Source organism: Chrysemys picta, chromosome 4 (assembly GCF_011386835.1).
Source record: "Chrysemys picta bellii isolate R12L10 chromosome 4, ASM1138683v2, whole genome shotgun sequence".
Classification (NCBI taxonomy): Eukaryota; Metazoa; Chordata; order Testudines; family Emydidae; genus Chrysemys; species Chrysemys picta.
The window spans coordinates 78,460,212-78,481,369 of NC_088794.1; the positions used below are offsets into that span (position 1 = coordinate 78,460,212).

Consider the following 21,158-nt stretch of genomic DNA (forward strand, 5'->3'; position numbering starts at 1 on the left):
GTACTCAGGGTTAGAATGCTATGGTTTCAGCTAGAGGTGAAATTATCATTGCAAGCAAAGATGACAATGAAAGAAATATAGGAAGGAGATGCTCACTTAAATTTTGAATTCTGTTTTATTTCCCACATTATTTTCCCCTGTAAATGGAAATGTTTGGAATGAATAGAAAAGCTTGATTAATACAGTACAACAACCTCAGATTTTCCATTTCAGATTCATTACTTCCCCGCCCCCCCCCCAAAATTAAACCAAATAATGTTTACATCTTTATTTTTCAGAGTAAATTTAGTAAATTAGTATGGATAACTCTTAAGACTTAAGTTCTCTGCTGAATAAAAAACCAAGTGTAGCAAGGAAAGTGACAATGCAAACTTCCCTACCTTCACTGCTTTGCTAATTGCCTCAACCGTGATATGGATGGACCACTCCAGTCTCCACAGGCATTCATTCTCCTCAGCCACTTCAACACTGATTTTCACTCTAAAGTTCATCAACCCTGACTCTAAGAACTACCTGTAGGAGTGAGAAGAGACGTTCAAGAGTTCCTTCAAATCTGCGGCCTCTCTGACTATAAGGTTGCTAAATTAGTGGCAACTATAGTGATAGTTTATGGGATTTGGACTGAGAAGTAGGTTAAAATAACCTAAGCCACCAAAGAGTCATCAGAAGATAACAAAAATTTTAAAATGATCTTGAATCAAAATCCTAGATCTGGACAGCCACAGTGGTGAGAAAGTTTGAGTCCCATTGTTGCTATTACCAAAACACAAGCTCTGAATGTCCCCAAACATATTGTGTGTGTGTTTCCCCTGATAATACTTTTACTTCAGTCTTAGGTTCTAAATCTGAAATGTCTGAACCAATTCATCTTTGAATTATTCTTATTTGGCTAGAAAAGCACAGAGCTAGCTGAAGAAAAAACTCAAAGGGCCCTTCCACAAATTCAAAGAGTGAGCACAAAGCATTAGATCAGGGACGCTGCTAAAGGCTGCACTGTTATTTTGCCTCAGGGCTTGAGAGCCACATCCTGGTTGCATTGGATTAAACAGATTGCAAGCATTCTTACTTTCAGTATGGGTCTGAGGCCTTTAAGGACTCCAGGTCTCAGCATACCATGCTGAGCAACTTTCCTCTTGGATTATTTCATTGCCTTGGATTAGAGCTGAGTACTACATACTGGGACCTGCAGTCCCCACTTGCACTACTATATTGCAAATGAAGACTGCTTTGTAGAATTCCATAGGCTGGACTGCTGTCATACCTGAGCTATGTTTGCTCTCAGAATCACTGAGAAAGTAAGAATAAATCCTGTCCCCTCCTTCACAGATGGAAAGCCAATGTTGTTCTATTGTGGGAAAGGAGCAGGGTCTGGGCACTCTGTATAGTTATGTGACTTCCCTCTCAATGCAAAGCTCTGCTTTGTGTATCTGTGGGGTGATAGTGGCCCTGTGTTACAATACACTGTGCATAGGGGTCTTCAACTGTTCACCAGCTAGTCTTCGTGCTATGAAGGGGAGTGCAGTGGCCATGAGGGCTACTGCATCCCCAAAGAATATGTGATGTGGCACCATGGCCTGGCAGGGAGGACTGATTCCTTCCTAGCTCTCATAGAGCTCTCCAATGTGCAGCCCAACTACTCCACATGCAGGTTCAAATATTTGATACAAAATAAGCAAAGACAGGTAGGGGATCCTGGATAAACACTGTATGATCACATTTGAATCTCTCACTCTCACTCAAATAGCAGGAAGTGTCAAAATCCAGCTACTCTATATTCTGCTTGGTACCTTCGTTGTCTTGGAGAGAATGGAATTAATTGCTTCATTTAGCCCTTCACTTAATTCAGCATATTACTGCACACTTCAGTTGCCACCCACATGAACAAGATGTGGTGCTGAGGGGAAAAACACATTTAATGGATATCTCATAAATGTGCAATTGTTTATCTTTGAGCAAAACAATAACCTAGCTTTGAATTTATTGATCTCAGCAATATCCTCCCTGTCATTAGGATTAGAGAAAGAGCTCTGTCTCACATACAGCCACCTACTTCTTGGATTGACCACCTACTAATGGTCAGTATAAAATAAATGTCAGAGAAAATCATTTCATTTCTGTTACCAAAAGCTCTGGATCTCTGGCTCAGAGTGAGTTTGTGTTATTTCTGCACCTCATACTCATGGATTGCTTCCCACATGACCATAAACAGTTTATTTCTCTCTTGCAAGTGATCATCATCAGCTTAAGCCACTGGTTTAATTAATTCATCCTATTATGGCTTCTGTTTAAGAAAAACAAGTCAGTCTGTTGCAACCTGCAAGAAAACCATTGGGGTTTTACATTGTGAGAATCCATGAGGAGAGTCTATAAAAATAAATAATGTATTATTTATTTATTAATTAATTATCATTATTATTTTAAAGTGAGAGATTTGAGGATCATGCAATGCAATATAAATAAGTCTGTTTAGAATTTTAAAAAACTCACAATAGACTTACGCCTTAAAACTTCCTTGAAAATTGTATGCAAGGCAATGATACAAAAGGAAATAGTCAGAAGTTAGAGATGAAAGAAGTCTGTGGGGCTGCACTATCAAAAATACTTTAGCTTGGCTCTACAACCTCCATAGGTATTTTTGTACTAAAGTTTCCATGCTTGAGTTTTGTGCACATCAGAAATATGGCAATGCTCACATAAACTTCAGGTGCCCATGTAAATCAGTTCATCCATCTGACAACCCACCTTTACAGGCAGGGTACATACAGTTTATATATGTACAATAACTCAGTCATGAAAACTTGTGCAAATGCAGTTTAAATTTCACTTTTTGAAAATTTGGCCCTTTTTGTCTGTCATTTTAGCCACTGCAGGAGTATACTTATTTTATAATCCTTAATACTTATATTCCCTGATACAAAATCAGCATCAAATAACTTGAGCAATGTGGCTTCCATCACTTCTCTTGGGTGACTATTCTGCAGTGGAACACATCACACCACTAAGTATTTTTTTGCCAGTCTAAATTTTCCTTTTCCTGGGTTCATCATTTTCCTCTGTAGACTTATACAGAATCCTACATTATAGCAGCAGGAAAAGACCATGCACCCCAAGAGACGTGACTATTTGCACCAGACACCTCACTAGGTGTCCCAGCTCCCTTAATGGTTATATTTTGGGGTAGTAAAGTGGGAGGGGGAAGGGAAACATGAGTAATTTTACATCAAGAAGTGAAGATGAAGGAAAATGTCACTGTACATGACTCAGACTGATGACAGTCAGCTCTTCATGATACATTTGAAAAGTGCCAGTGTTGATACATGATGAGGTACAAATAATCGTTGCTTCTTACAATCTCTTTTCTTTGTCATTGAAAGTACTTGTGTGGGTTTTATAAGAAAAAAATCTATATCAGTATATCGTTGGATTAATAAAGCTATTAGTGCTGAAATCATCCTACAGAGGCAAAGCTTCATCCCACCAGTCAGACCAAATGAATGCTTTAATCCTAAACTCTGTGCATTGAGCCCTACCAGGAATGTATAGAAGTAGGCTAAAGGGGAAGGCAATCCATAGAAATAAGCTTTACTAAGTGGAATGTCATTGGATATATCACTGAAAATACAGAGGGTCCAGTTTACTGGTGCCCTGCACCTTGTGTTATCATTTATATCTGTGCAGCGTGAAGATGAAATGGGTGCAAAACACTACTGGTCAGAACTGAAGGCAGCCACTTTTTACATCCATTTTGCACAGGGCAATGGTAAATTCGGCCCACAGTTGGGCAATAATGATATAAAGTGAAGATGATGTCACATTACCATACCAATATTGGATTAAATCCTGAACTCTATTCCAGTGTTGTTTGTTGACTTTTTTAATAGGTTAGTGAAGAGAAATATATAAAGGACTATATCACTATTATGATGGGTTCGGTCACAGAGACCCCCTTGGGACTGTCACCTGATGTGCTGAAACTACCTCTGAGCCCGTTTTCCCTGCCAACTTGGGACTCCAGAACTCTGCCTTGTTGAGTCAGACTCGCTACTTCACTGCAACACAGACCCAGTGTCTGAACCACGTCCCCTAAGCTGCAGGCTTTAACTGAAAACCACTCAGCAGGTATTTCTGTCTCCAGCACCCAGACACCCAGCTCCCAATGGGATCCAAACCCCAAATAAATCCATTTTACTCTGTATAAAGCTTATACAGGATAAACTCATAAATTGTCCTCCCTCTATAACACTGATAGAGAGAGATGTGCAACTATTTGCTCGACTCACGTATTAATCACTTACTCTGGATTAATTAATAAACAACAGTGATTTTATTAAGTATAAAAAGTTGGATTTAAGTGTTTTCAGGTAATAATAGACAGAACAAAGTCACCAAGTAAAATAAAGCAAAAACATGCAAGTCTAAGCCTAATACATTAAGAAACTGAATACAGGTAAATCTCAGCCTCAGAGATGTTTCAATACGCTTTTTTCACAGACTAGACTCCTTCTTAGTCTGGGCCCAATCCTTTCCCCGTCTCAGTTCTTGTTAGTTTCAGCTCAGGTGGTAACTAGGGGATTTCGTATGACTGCAGCCCCCTTTGTTCTGTGCCACCCCCTTTTATAGCTTTGGCACAATGCGAATCCTTTGTCTCTCTCTGGGTTCCCACCCTTCCTTCTAAATGGAAAAGCACCAGGTTTAAGATGGATTCCAGTACCAGGTGACATGATCACATGTCACTGTAAGACCTCATTCTCCAATCTTTCAGGGCTGGCCTGCATGTACCCAGGAAGGTTTGCGAGTAAACAGCCATTTACAACCAGTTTTTCTGGTTAATGGGAGACATCAAGATTCCAAGCCATTATTAATGGCCCACACTTTGCATAGTTACAATAGAACTTTAGAGTAATATTTCATATTTCTAGCTTCAGATACAAGAATGATGTATTCATACAAATAGGATGAACACCCTCAGTAGATTATAAGCTTTGAAATGATACTTTACAAGAGACCTTTTGCATAAAGCATATTCCAGTTACATTATATTTACACTCCCAAGCATATTTCCATAAAGATATGGAGTGCAACATCACAGCTATAAACCCAGGATGCCCCTAGCAGACATTGGAGACTTCTGACATCCCCATTCCATGGATGAGAGGTATATTATTAAAAAGGTGAGGGAAGGCAGAATAGGCTCCTGAAAAGCATAGGTGAGGGGAAATGATAAAAATGTTATGTTCCATGCACTTTTTAAAAGAGGTGGCATGTTAGCTGTACGATTCAGACCAAACAACAGTTTGACTGGTTACATTCTTTTACTCAACTTCCTACAGCTAGAATACTAACAGTTCCTCAAAAGTGTTTCTCTTTTCCTCCTGATAGTTTGCGATTAGAAGTGTAAAGCATACAAACATTTAATTCCCAAACAAAGTGTAATTTGATTTTTATTTTAAGAGATGATACTTGATTAAAGTGCTAGCCTGTGACTCAGGAAACCTGGGTTCAATTCTGTACATAGCCACAGCATCCCTGTGTAACCTTGGGCAAGTCACTTAATTTTTCTGTATCTCAGTTCCTAATCTGTAAAACTGGTCTAATAGTATTAATAATTGACTATTAACAATTAATTATTACCATAGTGCCTATATGCCATACTCATGGCCCAAAACCTTACTGTGCTAGAAACTGTACAAATTCAAAACAAAAAGATGTTCCCCAACCCAAGGACCTTACAAACTAATTATAAGACGAGAGACAATATATGGACACAGACAGATGGGGCAAACAAGTAAAAAATGAGACAATACTGGTCAGCATGACAGACAGTGGTTTCTACCTAACCATTGTCAATTTTTTTTGTAGAAATCATGGCAAAGTAAAGTTTTGAGGATGGATTTGAAAATGGATAATGAGGAAGCTTTGCAGAAGTTTATGGGGAAACCGTTCCAAGCATGTGTGGCAGCCTGGGTGAAAATGAAAAGATGTTTGAAAATTTAACAAGTGGGGAGTGGAGGCTGGCATTATGTGATCACTGGAGGTGAGCATCAACAACTCAGTATTAAATGAGAGATGATAGGATGAGTGGGGATTGTCCATCATCCCCTTTTGGGGACCTTAAAATAGAGACTGGGAGAGGGGAAAGAAATCAACAGAGTGTAGCAATGGGACTAAAAGGAGTGAGCTTTACTATCATGGTTGCCATTCCCACCATTTCCTGGAACCCCAGAATCCACCTTGATGCCACTGGTCTTGACTGTCCTCATTTTCATTCTGAAAGGCATCCTGACCATATCACACCAATGATAGGGACCCAGAGGCTTTGGCTAAATCCTGACCACCACCTGGAATACGGCACTTGGCATAGATGGATAGATAGAATACTTTTTTGTTGGGGAAAAAAAGAGCTTTTCTTTTATTATGAGAAGTTATTTGGGGTTTTACCTTTTTCTCTTTTTTTATATACAATTAAACTAGTCCTCTGCAGAGTTTTAATGCTGTGTGAGTCATATTTAATTGCAACGGTACATTCACTTTTTGAAGCATCGAGTTCAAATACAGCCCTCACACTGAGACACTTATTTATGTGCATAGCAGGCCTGCTTCAGATTCAGAAGATATCAAGGGGAAGTGTTCATAATAGATGTGAATTCCCTACTGCCCCGCCCCGACCAACCAACTAACCACCCAGATTATAAGCATGGGAACTATTAATCATATTGCAAAGCATTTTCAGGTTCCAAAGTGCTAAGAAATCTATACTGAAACTTGCCTCCTATCATTTCAGGGTTCCTCGTTTGCTCTTCAGACACCAAAGCAGTGAGGACAACATGTTTTCAAACCGTGTGCATAATGCATGTCCCAGAGACTCTGTACAAAGCAGTCTTTCAATATTATTATGGTCTCCTACTATGCTTGTCAGTGTGTCATATCAATCAGTAATCTGTTTAAAATTCATCCCTGTTCTGTGGGTCAATACAAGGCCTAGGGACACTTGTATATCATTTAAGATCTATTTTCAAGTCATCTGTGGTCCATAGGCCAAAATCCCAAACCATGTTTAATGGTCTAATGTTGTACAATAACTAGGTCATGTTAACACTTTTGACTCTCTGGGCTCATTTTATTCCATCAGAATTAACATAATACCTTGCAAGAGTCTTCTGTACAGGGTAGCATTTCACCCTATGCAAATAAGCAGCTTTTTGTGTGTACAGGACAGAAACTGAGCTGTATACTGAGTATTACCTCCATCCGAATGACCACTATGTGAAACAATCACTTTTAATAACTAGCCATGGTGAAAAGTTTCAATCCTGTTTGTATACCAATGTTAAATAGCCTTACTAGCACCCTGACTGTGAGATCTATTAAGCACCAGTAACCCCTGCTTATAGCCATGAGAGTAGTGGGTACTCACACTTTCCAAAATCAGGCCCTTCCTGGTTACAACCATGACAAAAAGTGGAATTACTCCTTTTGTGTTTGTGGCCTAATATACTTATTCTACAAGATTTCCAGCCCATGTTTACATACTTAAAAAGATTGGAGAGCCCTCCCAAGCATCTAATTTCCTGGGTGTGATTCTGATCTTATATCACTGGTCTACAATTTTTGAGAAGTCGTCTGCTTCAGAGATAAAATGTACTATTTATTATGTATTTTGATGTGCTGAATTCAAATATGACAATTAAAACAACTGATTGGCTACTATTTCTAAGATATTTAAGTTTTTTACATTTTATGTCTATGTATATTGTGTGAGATCCTCTAATCCTCTGCTACTCCACTGCCACCTAACTCTGTAGCTGCCTAAATTCCCTAGGTAACTAACCTTTTGCCCCAAAAGCAGAAAATGGCTCGTAGAAAGCTTTTGGAAACTTGGCTCTTGAAAGCTTTGGATGCCAGATAATCTAAGAGAAGGTAAACTACTAATGAAAACCATCACAGGGTCCGCAAAGAGGGTCAGTGTCAGAGAGCTACGTAGCACCCACATTCTTTGTATATCGTGGATTCTTGAAGCTTGAGTCACTTAAAACATACTACTGTGTTGGGGTAACCAATGCACATTCTTCTGGGCAACAGTGACAAATTGACAAAGACCTAGAAATTGCAACCTACAATGTAGGTTCACTTACAGGAACATCACGAAAAGTGATTGAGGCAATGACTAAAAGGAAAGTACAAATAATGTCTGCAGGAAACAAGGTGGTATGGAGGCAAAAATAAAATCTTGAAAGATAGCTATAAAGAGGGGGTCCAGGTATAGAAAAATATTTCTAAAAGCTGTTAAATGAGTGTAGTGAGTCGGTGTGGCTCCCCTCCTGCCCAGAAGAGGGAGCACCCATGCAGGCACCGGAGTGGGTGGAGCCACCGCCGCCTGTTCCCGCCCCCCGTAAGTCAAGGGGCGGGACAGGAAGTATAAAGGCCGGCCACCAGAGCTCAGTCTGCCACCAGCCACCACAGGGAGCAGACGTGCGGCCGGGAGCTCGCGGCCGGGAGACCCCCGAGGCCAGGGCCCTAACTGGCCAGAGCTGCCCCGGGCCCACTACGAGGAGGAGCCGCCGGAGCCCGTCTGCTCCCGTCGCTGGGAGGAACCCTTGGAACCCCCCCACACTAACCCTGAAGGCGAGACCGCACCAGAACCCCTCCGCCCCTGCTGTTACCCGGAGGAGCCGCCCGAGTGCAACTGGCCTGATATCCCGACGGAGCTGCTGGACCTGCCACCAAGCCCTGGCCGAGAGGAGTCTATGCAGCTGGACTGGCCCGAGCCCGGTGCCACGAACGAGGTAGGCCCTGAGGGGGAACCTGGAAGTAGCCCGGGGGTAGCCGACCCCGGTCAGGCTGCAGACGAATGTGAGCCAATGTCAGTGTGTTTTGGTCTGGATACCCCACTGACCAGCAGCGGCAGTAACCGCTGCTAGGGCCCCGGGCTGGAACGCAGTGGAGTGGGTGGGCCTGTGTTCCCCCCTGCCACCCCGCTCACGGGTGGCAGGCTTCCCCCTCACCCAACGCTCGGCTGTAGGAGCCTGGGCGTACCCCAGCTGTTTGCTTGCTCAGCCCCTGCAACCAAGGGCCTGAGCTATAACTGTGTGTGCCCCGCCCTGATCCAGGGCCTGGGCTCCTTACCTGTTTGCTTGCTCAGCCCCTGCACCAGATGGCCTGGACTATAACTGTGTGTGCCCGCCCTGATCCAGGGCCTGGGCTCCTTACCTGTTTGCTTGCTCAGCCCCTGCACCAGAGGGCCTGAGCCTTGAACTAACTGCTGTCTGCCCCATCCCTGCACCTGAGGGCCTGAGCCTTGAACTAACTGCTGTCTGCTCAGTCCCTGCACCAGAGGGCCTGGGCCCTGAACTAACGGTTGCCTGCTCAGCCCCGGTCTGAGGGCCTGAGCCCTGAGCTAGCTGTTGGTTTTGCTCCGCCCCTGCACCGGAGGGCCGGAGCTTCTGAACTAACTGGCTGTTTACTTCCAGCAGTAGTGAGTCGGTGTGGCTCCCCTCCCGCCCAGGAGGGTCGAGCCCCGGCACGGACCTATTACAATGAGAAGAGAGAGTTGCAAGTGCAAGCACCATTGACAATTACGAGGAAACCTCAAAAGTTATCGATATCTGTAGAGGAGGTAAAAGAAACACTGAATAATATGAAAAATGGTAAAGTAGCTTGTGAAAATAAGAAAACTGCTGATACGATCAAGACTGTTGGAGAGACTGGAATCAACTGGCTTCATTGATTACTATGCATTTGCTGGGATCAAGCTAGGACACCAGATGACTTGAGAACAGGATTGATTGTACCTCTTTAGAGGGGTAAGGCTCATGCAAATAATCCAAACACATATTGGGACATCACCCTGTAAGGCCAGCCTCTTAAAAGTCCTTGACAGACTTGGAGGCAAGGTTGAGGAAAATATGAAAGGAGCAACATGAAAGACATACCACAGATACAATGTCATTTACAATGAGACAGAAGTTTGAAAGAATGATAAATGGAGGGTGCAACTGCTCTGTAGTGTTTATTGAGCTTGATAAAGCATATGACTTGGTTCTGTGGGAGTTGTTTAATGTATTGAGATGGATGGGAGGGGAGTGCAAGAAGTGGAGATGATAGAGGAGCTGTATTGAGAGTCAAGAGCTAAAGTGGTAACAATACATGGAATTCCAGAAAATTTTGAGGTGACAGTGGGATTGAGACAAGGCAGTGTGCTGAGTCTACTTTTCTTCACTCTCATTATGGAGTTAATTAGTAGGAGAACTAAGCCTCTGGGAGAGAGGGAGAAGAATAATGTATGCTGATGATCTGGCCCTTTTGGCTGACAGCAAAGAGGAATTGGTAAATATCAAAGAGAATCTGTATTTGAAGATTATAGTTGGAAGGAAAACTGAAGTCATGCATAAAGAGATGGTGGAAAATAGTCCTTGATTAAAGTTGCAGGACAGAAGCTGACTCAGAAGAAAAGAACTGTGTTCTTGGGAATTACACTTAGTGCCATTAGAGAGAGATCTGGAGAACTGAAAAGAAGACCCCAGTGGGGTGGTAGTGAAAAAGGTGGCAGGAGTATTGTAGAAAAAGAATAGAATAATGGAGATATCCCATCTCCTAGAACTGGAAGGAACCTTGAAAGGTCATCAAGTCCAGCCCCCTGCCTACACTAGCAGGACCAAGTATTGATTTAGCCCCAGATCCCCAAGTGGCCCCCTCAAGGATTGAATTCACAACTCTGGGTTTAGCAGGCTAATGCTCAAACCACTGAGCTATCCCTCTGCCAAGCAATTAATAAATAGTCTGAACAGAAATGTTTTGGTCCTTGCCTGGTCTATGGTTTGGAAACCATAAGTCTTATGGAGATGGAAGAAAAGAAGATACAGGTAGTAGAAAATAATATGGTGAGGAGAATTGCAGGCAGAAGGAGGGTAGATAGACTGTGCATGAACAAAATTAGGGGGAAGATGAACTTGGGACTCTAAGTGGTTGATAGGCTGGAGAGTGCATGTTTGAGGTGTACTGGACATATAACAACTCTATTATCCCATATGATAATAATGGGAGAAAATTAATCAGCCAAGAAAGCACGGGAGGAAGAGAACAGCAAGAAAGGATGTGGAAGACCAAGGATATTATGGAAAGACTCTATCAATAGAAGTTTGAAGTGAAAAAGACTAGCTCCATTATGTATGAATTCATGCCATAGAGAAAAAGGAGTGGTGAAGAATCATGGGCACCTCAGACTCCATGTGCAATGGAAAAAGAATCAAGTAGTGATGTGAACTGGGCAAGAGAGAGAAAGAGAGAGGTTGACTCTATAGCCTGGTGGCTAGGGAACTCAAGTGGGATATTGGAGACTCAGGTCCAGTCATTCATGCTCAAATAAATATCTATTTATTTATACAAAGTGGAACACCTTCAACAGTAAGCTTGAGAGAGATCCATCCGAGAATACCCAATAGTTCAGTGATCAGGTGATTGGGGACTAACATTCAAGTCCCTGCCTGGTCCAAATCAGGCAGAGAGGCCAATTGAAATTCAGCCTTTTACATCCAAGGTGAGTGCTATAATCACTGGGATATTGGGTATAATGTGGTGGGTCTCTCCTCTCTGGTTTTTCATGAGAAAAGGCTGACCTGATCTGGCTAAGGTGCCAAACTTCAGGAGAGGGTTCATGGTTGTGAATCCAGAGTGGAGTTAGATGCCGAATTCCTTTTGAGGGCTGCCCCTCTCCATGGCATTTCCTACTATCTAATTTAGATGGCTCCCCACTCAGCGTACTGGCCCCTGTGAATTCCATCACTGGCACCTAACTCTCCTGATGCATTGTATAGGGAGCCAGGGCACCTAGCTAAGGGTGGAGGATTCCACTGGATATCAAGAAGTCTAATAGTTAGGTATTGCAATGCCAGGTCTAATGGGTTTAACTCAAAGTGAAAGAAGCCACATCCAATTACAATCATTTCAACCTCCAAACCTTTTGAAGTTCATCCATCAGTACACAAAACATGCACTGAGAACTTCAGAGCTGAAGGGCTGAATGAGGAGTTAATCATCCTTTTATTTTTAACTTGAGATGCATACTTAATCCTCTCTACACAACTAACAGAATTTGCCTTTCAGAGGCACAGGTTAAAAAGAAATACTACATTCTGTCCAATGCTAACATTAAGATGTGAAACACTCTTGTCTGTAAAAATAATAGGAATATTCAAACCTATAATACTGCTTTACTTTAAGAACAATTTGGAGGCATTTCATTATGAAATACCTGAGACATCATACAAAAGTTTCACATAATGGATTCAAGAATTTGGTTAGCTTCAGGGGCACCTATTTTTCTGAAGTATCTGACACCAACTTTAGTGAGATATATTGACACTGTCTTATTCTATTACAGTGCTAATGGCTGTTAAAACAACAAACAAAACTCAAAAGATCATTTTCCACATCAGCAATTAACTTTAGATATTTTATAAAAGAACAAAAGGCAGGACAACTCTATTTTCAATCTGCATTATGATCTTACATTTACTTAAAAGTATGCTAAAGTGTTTTCTTCTTTTATTTAATAGCCATGGAAAGAACCTACTCAGAGTGAAGATTTAAAAAAAAAAAAAAAAAAAAAAAAGGCCACCAATCCTGAATAGTAACTGGATGGATGGACTATGAGTAAGTAGATAGCTCTAAACTTTGCAAAATTAATATGCAGTGTAGTTGTAGCCATGTCAGTTCCAAGGATATTAGATAGATAAAAGATATTACCTCACCTACCCTGTCTCATCTATTAATAGTTAATTTAAGAAACATGCACCGGATACTTTGGTGCATAGGATTGTCATGGGCCTCATGAAGAACTGAATACAAATGGTGATGGACTCTTGGCTTTGCTGAGAAATGAATTTTCGACTGGTTGCAATCTTCCAAACCATCTTGGAAGACCAGCTAATGAGGTAGGACAATCATTAAACTTAGCTAAACAAATGACCACTGCACACATTCAGAATTCATGTCCCCCTGCCAATTTATTGCTTCCCTGCAGAAAAATGACTTTCTGATGGGGATGCAAAGGGAAACCACAAGAGCAGTCACACAAATCTCCCCAGTACCCTGGGCATGTCATTTTAGGCAGCTGGAATAGCCATTGAAGAGGTAGATCAGCATGGAGGGAGGCTGGTGGCTTCCATCCCGCACCAGGCTCAGCTGCTAGTCCTAGTTGCTAGTCCTAGTTGGGCAAGACACGACGGAACTTCCTCTTCCCTTGCAAGGAGTGGCTGGGGCTGGGTCAGACCCACCCCCAGAAACCTCCACTGGCTGCAGGAAGCTCCTCACCTCCCCCACATTTCCTGCCCCCATCACTCCTCAGCCATGGGGGGAGGAGTAACTATATGGGGAGCTGCTCCTTCATCCATCCAATCCCCTTGCATCTGGAACCTTCCTATCCCGACCCCCAACCAAGCCTCATGCCCTGCACCTAGAACCCCCCCACCACCAAATCCCCTGCACCCAAACACCACCCTGTCAAACCTCCCCCCCACATCTGGAGCCCCCCTGCACCTAGACCCCCTCTTTCGAGCCCCATTCTCCCACACCCAAACATCCTTTCTCAGCCCCAATCACATTCACCTGGACCCCCCTGCAGAGTCTCATTGCCCCTGCACACAGAACCCCACAACGAGCCCCTGTGCATCCAGATCCCCTGTACCACCCCACTTAGCTGCCCACACCCAGAAATTTCTCACCCAAACCTAGATTTCCCACACTAAGGCCCTCCACACTTGGATCCTGCTGGGCTGAGCCTGTCTGCCCACACTTGGTGCACATGGCACAGGGGGCAGGGCCCCAGGGTGTTTCTGGGGCAGGCCCGACCCAGTGCTGAGTCTATGTCCCTGGGAGAGGTGCAGGGGGCTGCAGGATGATCTCCCACCTCCATGCAGCCAGTGGCCTGTGCTCCCCACTGCCATTCTGGAGCCTCCACATTTATTTATTGACAAATAAAATTTGTAGAATTTTAATATATTGTGCATAAAATTTTAATTTTTTTAAAAACAGAATTCCCTCAGGAGTAGAGTAGGAAGCTCAGCCGATGGGGCGATAGAGAGGAAATTAGTCAGATTTTATCAATTAAATAATAATAATAGGCTAGACATAACTATCATGAGTCTCATAAGTCCTGTATAAAACTGAAATCAAGGATCAGCCACACAACCACCTATATCAAATGTGAGGTAGGTAGAAAAAGATTACAGCCTTAGCTATAATGAGAGGCAAGGAAAATGGCTTCATTTTTAATCAGCAATCAGTGAAGAAATTTTTTTGTAGAAAAAAAGTTGGATCATGTTTTTCAGTATATGAACATGAAATAATTCATTGTACACACTGTGATTCTCTGTACCTCATAGGAACACCCTGCACCCCCATGTTCATCTTTATAAAATGATTGTGAGGTATCCAATACAAAGTTTGTCATGTTGGGTGTCTTCAGCAGGTTCATGATGCACTGAGCATGGTAGTTATAGTGATGTTATAGTAATTGTTACAGTAATGTTATAGTAAAGTTATAGGTTATAATTTCATGTATATAGTTATGAGGCTGAAAATGTATCCTCATGGCTTAAAGCAAGCCCAGGAAAAAACTCTCCAAGAACAGAGAGGCAGTTCACACCTCGTCAGGGCATGGATGGGATAAAACCAGCCCAGCCTCACAGGAAAAATGGACACTGGCTTAGGCAGCAACAAAAGAATGTGTTAGACTCTTGAGGGAGTCACCCCCTTCCTTTGGGCAGTTTGGGACTGCGATGAGGTAATGCTCACTGACTCTGGGGGCGGGGGGCAAAGCCATGAGGGAAGAAAGGACATGATGAAAGGGAGAGACATTTTGCCATACTCTCTCTCATCCACCTACATCTACAGACACCACCACCACCAAGCGACTGAAACGCTGATCAAAGGGGAGAGCCTGACTGAAAAGTAACCAGCCAGCCTCTGGTGAGAAGCATCTAAGCTTTTAAGGACATTGAAAGTGTTAAGATCAGTTTAGAATGTGTTTTGCTTTTATTTCATTTGACCAAATCTGACTTGTTATGCTTTGACTTATAATCACTCAAAATCTATCTTTATAGCTAATAAATCTGTTTGTTTATTCTACCTGAAGCAGTGCGTTTGGTTTGAAGTGTGTCAGAGGCTCCCCTTGGGATAACAAACCTGGTACACATCAATTTCTTTGTTAAATTGATGAACTTATATAAGCTTGCAGCGTCCAGTGGGCATAACTGGACACTGCAAGATGGAGGTTCCTAGGGCTGTTTCTGGGACCGGAGATATTGGCTAGTGTTATTCGCTTGCAAGTATCTGGGAGCAGCTTACATGCCAGAGGCTGTGCGTGAACAGCCCAGGAGTGGGGGTACTCACAGCAGAGCTAACACTAGTGGGGAATGTCACACACACTTTGAGGCTGAATTATTCTCTTCTTCGAGAGTTGGTGGTTCTAACAAGAAGTTAAACTACATACTGGTGTACAGACAATACATAAGAATTACAGATAGTGATTAAATGGTAAGTATATTCCATAAAAAGTTTCAAAACCATTTTGGTTTGATATTTCTGTAAAGAATTTCTGTGGAGAATTTCAACCTCTTCTGATTTTTTTTGGACAAAACCCCCGAACAAAAATGTTTTTGAAACCAAAACCAAATGTTTTTAAAGATGTTTTTCTCCCCCTTTTTTCTCCTAACCTTTTTACATCTTTTTTTCCATTTTGCTGCTTAAAAGGGGGTGGGAAGTTGATAACAGGAAAAACAGAGGGGTGAACAATAACTGAACACCCAAAAATTGAAAAATGTTAAATTTTGTTTTGGAATATTTTGTCAAAAGTTGCACACGCAAAAAAAGATTTTTTAAACAAAAGGACGTTTTAATAAAATAAATAGGTGGAAAATATTGGGCAGCTCTAATAATGGAGTACCAGAATTGAGGGATAGAGCTTGTTCCAAAAGGATAGGTATGATAAAAAAGGAGGAGGTGTTGCATTGTACATCCAAAATGTATCCACTTTCCTCAAGGTCCAAGAGGAAGCAAGCAACAGACCTACTCAGTCTGTGGGTGGCAATGTTATGGTGGAGGTCTATTATAGACCACCAAATCAGAAAGGGGAAGTGGATGAGTCATTCTACAAGCTGGTAATAGGATCAGCTAACACACATGAGCTAGTATTAATGGGAAATTTCAATTTCCCTGATATCTGTTGGAAGACTATTACAGCAAAACATAATATGTCCTTCAAATTCTTAGCATGTGTAGGGGACAGCTTTGTGATTCAGAAAGTTGAGGAAACAACTAGGGGGTCATCCATTTTGGATCTGGTTTTGACCAACAGGGATGAATTAGTTGCAAAAGTGAAGATGATCGGGAACTTGGGAGGAAGTGATCATAATCTGATAGAATTCAAGATCCTATGGAAAGGAGAACATGAGAACAGCAAAACAAGGACACTGGACTTCAGAAAGGCAGATTTCAACTGACTCAAAAACAGTAGGCAAGATCCCATTGGAAAGACCAATTAGGAGTAAAAGAAGTTGAAGGGGGATGTCAGTTCCTAAATGATGTAATACTGGAGGTTCAGCATCAAGCCATTCCAACAAAAAGGAAAGATTAAAAGAGCACAGGAAGCCAATGTAGCTGTATAAGGAGTGGTTTAGCTATCTAAAAACCAAGAGGGATACATACAGGAAATGGAAGGAGAGGCATGTCATCAAGGAAGTATACATGGGAATAGTGTGAGTGTGTAGGGACAAAATCAGGAAAGCCAAGGCAAAGAATGAGTTGCAGCTGGCAAGAAATGTTAGAGAAAACAAGAAGGATTTCTTCAAATATGTCAGACAAAAAAGAAAGATCAAGGATGGTGTGAGTACACTGCTCAGTGGAGAAAGTAAGCTGGTAACAAAATGATAGGAAAGCAGAGCTGCTCAATATCTACTTTGCTTCAGTCTTCTCACAAAAAATAACATGTGACCAGACAACTGGCGAAGTAACAGACAATTAAGAGGAAAGGATGCAGATTGGGATAAGTAAAGAATACGTCAGAGATCTTTTGACCAAACTGAATTAATTCAAATCAGCTGGGCTGGATGCTATTCACCTGAGGAGGAATTAGCTGACGAAATCTCAGAGCCACTGGTAATAATATTTACAAACTCATGGATTACAGGAGAAGAGCTAATGTAGTGCCCATCTTTAAAAAGGGGGAAAAAGAAGAGCTGGGGAACTATAGACCAGTCAGCCTGACTTCGATACCTGGGAAGCTACTACAGCAATATATAAAACATTCAATTTGCAAATACCTGTAGAATGAAAGGGGTAATCACTAGCAACCAGCATGGATTTACTAAGGGATAGCTCAGTGGTTTGAGCATTGGCCTGCTAAACCCAGCGTTGTGAGTTCAATCCTTGAGGGGGCCATTTAGGGATCTGGGGCAAAAATCTGTCTGGGGCTTTGAGCAGGGGGTTGGACTAGATGACCTCCTGAGGTCCCTTCCAATTCTGATATTCTATGATTCTAATATGAGCAAAGGCTGAAGGTACAAGGTATGTTTAGCTTGGAAAAGAGAAGGGTTGGGGGGAATGAGAACAGTCTTCAAATACTTAAAAGGTTGCCATGGAAAAAAGTTGTTCGCTCTTGCTATAGAGGGCAGGACAAGAAGAACGGATTCAAACGACAGTATAGCAAATTAAGACTAAATCTCAGGAAAAACTTCCTAACTGTAAGAACAGTAGGACAATGGAATAGACTGCTTAGAGAGATTGTGGAAGTGCCTTCACTAAAGGTTTTCAAAAAGAGGGCAAATAGCCATCCAGCTTGGATGGTTTATAAACAACAAATCATGCATGTTGGCAGGGGGTTAGACTACATGACCCTGGTGGAACTTCTAACCCTACGATTCTAATCTGCTTTAGCATGTGATATCTTCAGACATACCCTATTTAGGGCTTGAACTGGAGCCTGCTGCAGAATTTGCTGATGCCCCAGGAACTATTTTTTGCTGTTCTTTCCCCCGTCTACTCCCTCCACATGCAAAGATTGAACACATACAATCATCATTCATAGATTTTTGCAGGCACAAGCATGAGTGCAAATTTTACAGGCCTTAGCCCTTTGAAAAATTTACCTCAGTAATTGGCACACATGCCCGAGTCAATGCTGTGCCAATGTTAAAGGTACCTTTCCCTAGGTGTGATGTATAACTGAGGCCATAATACCTTTAACAAGACTAAGGGTGGGGTGCAGTCAAATTCCATTTATGTAATTACATTCTTCCTGCCCAAAACCTTTCTATAATTTCAACTGGATATGGTCTTTTTCATACTTCCTTTTAAACTGAATCTGCTGGAAAATAACGATAGCTGTATTTTCATCCAATAGAATGAGTTTATTTATTACATCTTAATAAGAAGGAGAAAGAACCCTCAGTGCTGGTTCTGTCCTAATTCGTGAATAGGAATCACCAAAGGTATTAAAACATTTAATGACTGTTTAGCATGTGGTTCAGACTGTGGGCTGGGATTATATGATATTTCCCAATTCACGTTAAGGACACATCTTTTGTAGGCCCCACTGTCTTTTACACACTCACAATATTATTTACCCACTACTGAATTTTTACTTACACACACACACACACACACACACACACACACACACACACACACACACACACACACACCATTCTATATTAATGGTCCAAAAAAGTATAAGTTAGTTACCAAAGCAAGAAAAGACAGGGTGAAAAGACACTTGGACTCAGACTTTTAGGCCAGAAGGGATAATCATGATCACCAACTGACCTCATGCACATTGCAAGCCATAGGTGTACACCTACCCACTTCTGGGTTGTGTTCTCAGTTCTCCCACAAAATTGGTGTGTGACTCTGGGTATATCAAGTAATCTCTCTGAACTTTGGTTTCCACATTTGAAAATTGGGGATAATTAGATCTGGATGAAATCTCTCCTATGATTTAATTACTACTGTGCAGAAAATAGGGTTTCTCCAAAAATATTTTCTTTTCACAGAAAAAAAAATATTTTCAACATTTTCGTTCTTCTGATTTTTTTAGATGAAAAAATGTGAACAAGTTTCCATTTTTAAAATTTAGTTAAAACTAATATTTGGTGAAATTATAAAGGTTATTTGTTTCAAAATTGTGGGGTTTTCCCACTTTATGATTGTTTTCCAACTTTTGGAAGTTTGAAAAAATCAAATAATGTAAGAAATTGGAGAAAAACTCTTTCTTACACTTTGTTATTCTTTTTCAACTTTTGCTTTTTGGAAAACTTTAACAAATGTTGAAAGTTAGAGAGAAAGTAAAATTTTAGCAGTTGAATGCGAGTGTAACTTTTAAAAGTGAGAAATGTTTTTCTTCTCATTTTTTCACTCTTTCTTACTAATGTCCAACTGGATAAAACTGGGGAATAATGAAGTATCTATAGAAAAGCATGGAGGAAATATACTCTCCATATTCTTGAATTTTCCCATAGAAAATTTTTGAAAGGACATTTCCCCAAAAAATCCCAGGTTTTTTGACCAGCTATAAATATCTTAACTTACCACACAATGGTGATGTGCAACTAAATTAATGGGTATTCATTTTTCCATTTTCTCTTGTTCTGTTTTTTATTTCCTTTTTCTTCTTTTCCCTAATTGTCTTTTTTTACCCCTTTTCCTTCTATTTTCTCTTTTGAACTTTCTTTCTAATTTTATTTCCAGTCAGCTTTATATATGTATTTTAAATGAGAATTAACTAGTTATGTGGAACGCTTAAGCAAATTTCCGGGCCAAACTCAAAAAGATACAAGACCACCCTTTAAAAGATTTGATTAAAATATGTAAAAATATTTTATTAAGCTTAAAAGACTAAAGTGATATCTTTAAGAGTAAACAAGATATAAGAAAAAGTTAAAAGTTCCTACTCTAAAGCTCTTCTGAGAATTTCCCACTACAGAGAAAGAAGGAATAATTCAGGGCAGGGATTGTTTCTGTTCTATATTTTGTACAGGTGCTCACCCTTAAAACATCTCTTATTCATCTACAAGCACTAATTAGCTCCCCTTTGGTGTGTGATCTAGCTTTTTTCTCTGTTTTTTTTAAATCATTTATCTTCTAACATGGCATGTCAGATCTTGGGCTCCACAACCCAAAGTATCACAAGAGCATCATCCCAAAATTACAGAATAACCAATGATCTTAACCCTTTGAATCAACTCTCTCAAGACAAAAGTGGAGATATAGGAAACATCCTCAAGCTCTCTAACCTTTACAGTCAAGGAGCCAACTAAATATTATATAGGCTTAGGTTGCAAAAGTCCTTCCTATAGAAGTTTCAGGCAAAAAAAGAAAAGAGAAAGACTGGTTAGCTTGGAGCATATTCTGAAAACTTGAGTAACTAGAGTACACACCCCAATATCAAAAGCTATACAAGTTGAAAGACATCTGGCTTCGACATATTTGTATATGATTGTTAGTCATGGATTTAAACCAAGATACTCTCAGGGAGATTAAACATCTTAACAGCCAGATGCTGCAGAGTGGTATTTGGCATATGTGGAATTGATAAAGTTATAACTTTGAAGTGAACAGGAGAGATCACAAATGTTCCCACTCACCACAATCACAAGAATTCACAGGTTACAGATTCTAGATTCTTACAATGCGTGTTAACTACTTGTGCTAAACAATCAGTTCTATCTTGTATTTAGTTGTGACATTCTGCATACCTTTTCCAGGCCTGAAGAAGAACTCTGTGTAAGCTCAGTAGCTTGTCTCTTTCAGCAACAGAAGTTGGTGCCATAAAAAAATACTCTCTCACCCACCTTGTCTCTCTCAGTAAAATGTGGCTTAGAGATACTAAGAGGCTTTTTTATGTTTGCCATATTTATAGTGAAACACAGAAAAAAAACCAACATGTGGGGCTTTCACCTTTGGACTGTATGGCCCGGATTCTGAACTTGCTTACACAGGTGTTAAACTGGGGTAACCCCAACAACTTCAGTGGAGTTATTCCAGATTGGCACGAGTGTAGTCAACCTCAGAATCAGGCCTATGCATTATCTAATCAGGAAGACGAACTTTTTGAAAATGCTGACGTGTCACTGGAGGAAGGCAGTATCAGTCCCTTTTTTCTCAAAGGT

The 21,158-nt window shown here is 41.1% G+C and overlaps 1 protein-coding gene and 1 long non-coding RNA gene across 5 annotated transcripts in view; one reads left to right on the plus strand and one right to left on the minus strand.

Moving 5' to 3' along the window:
* LOC101931826 (uncharacterized) overlaps positions 1-7,815 on the plus strand; it is a 33,965-nt gene extending 26,150 nt beyond the window's left edge. Inside the window, exons 3-4 of the long non-coding RNA XR_255207.4 lie at positions 5,860-6,034; positions 6,782-7,815. This is a non-coding gene — a long non-coding RNA (uncharacterized LOC101931826). The remainder of the gene's footprint in view (positions 1-5,859; positions 6,035-6,781) is intronic.
* LRRC4C (leucine rich repeat containing 4C) overlaps positions 1-21,158 on the minus strand; it is a 930,888-nt gene that overhangs the window by 179,702 nt on the left and 730,028 nt on the right. The gene's annotated exons all lie outside the window — the stretch shown is intronic.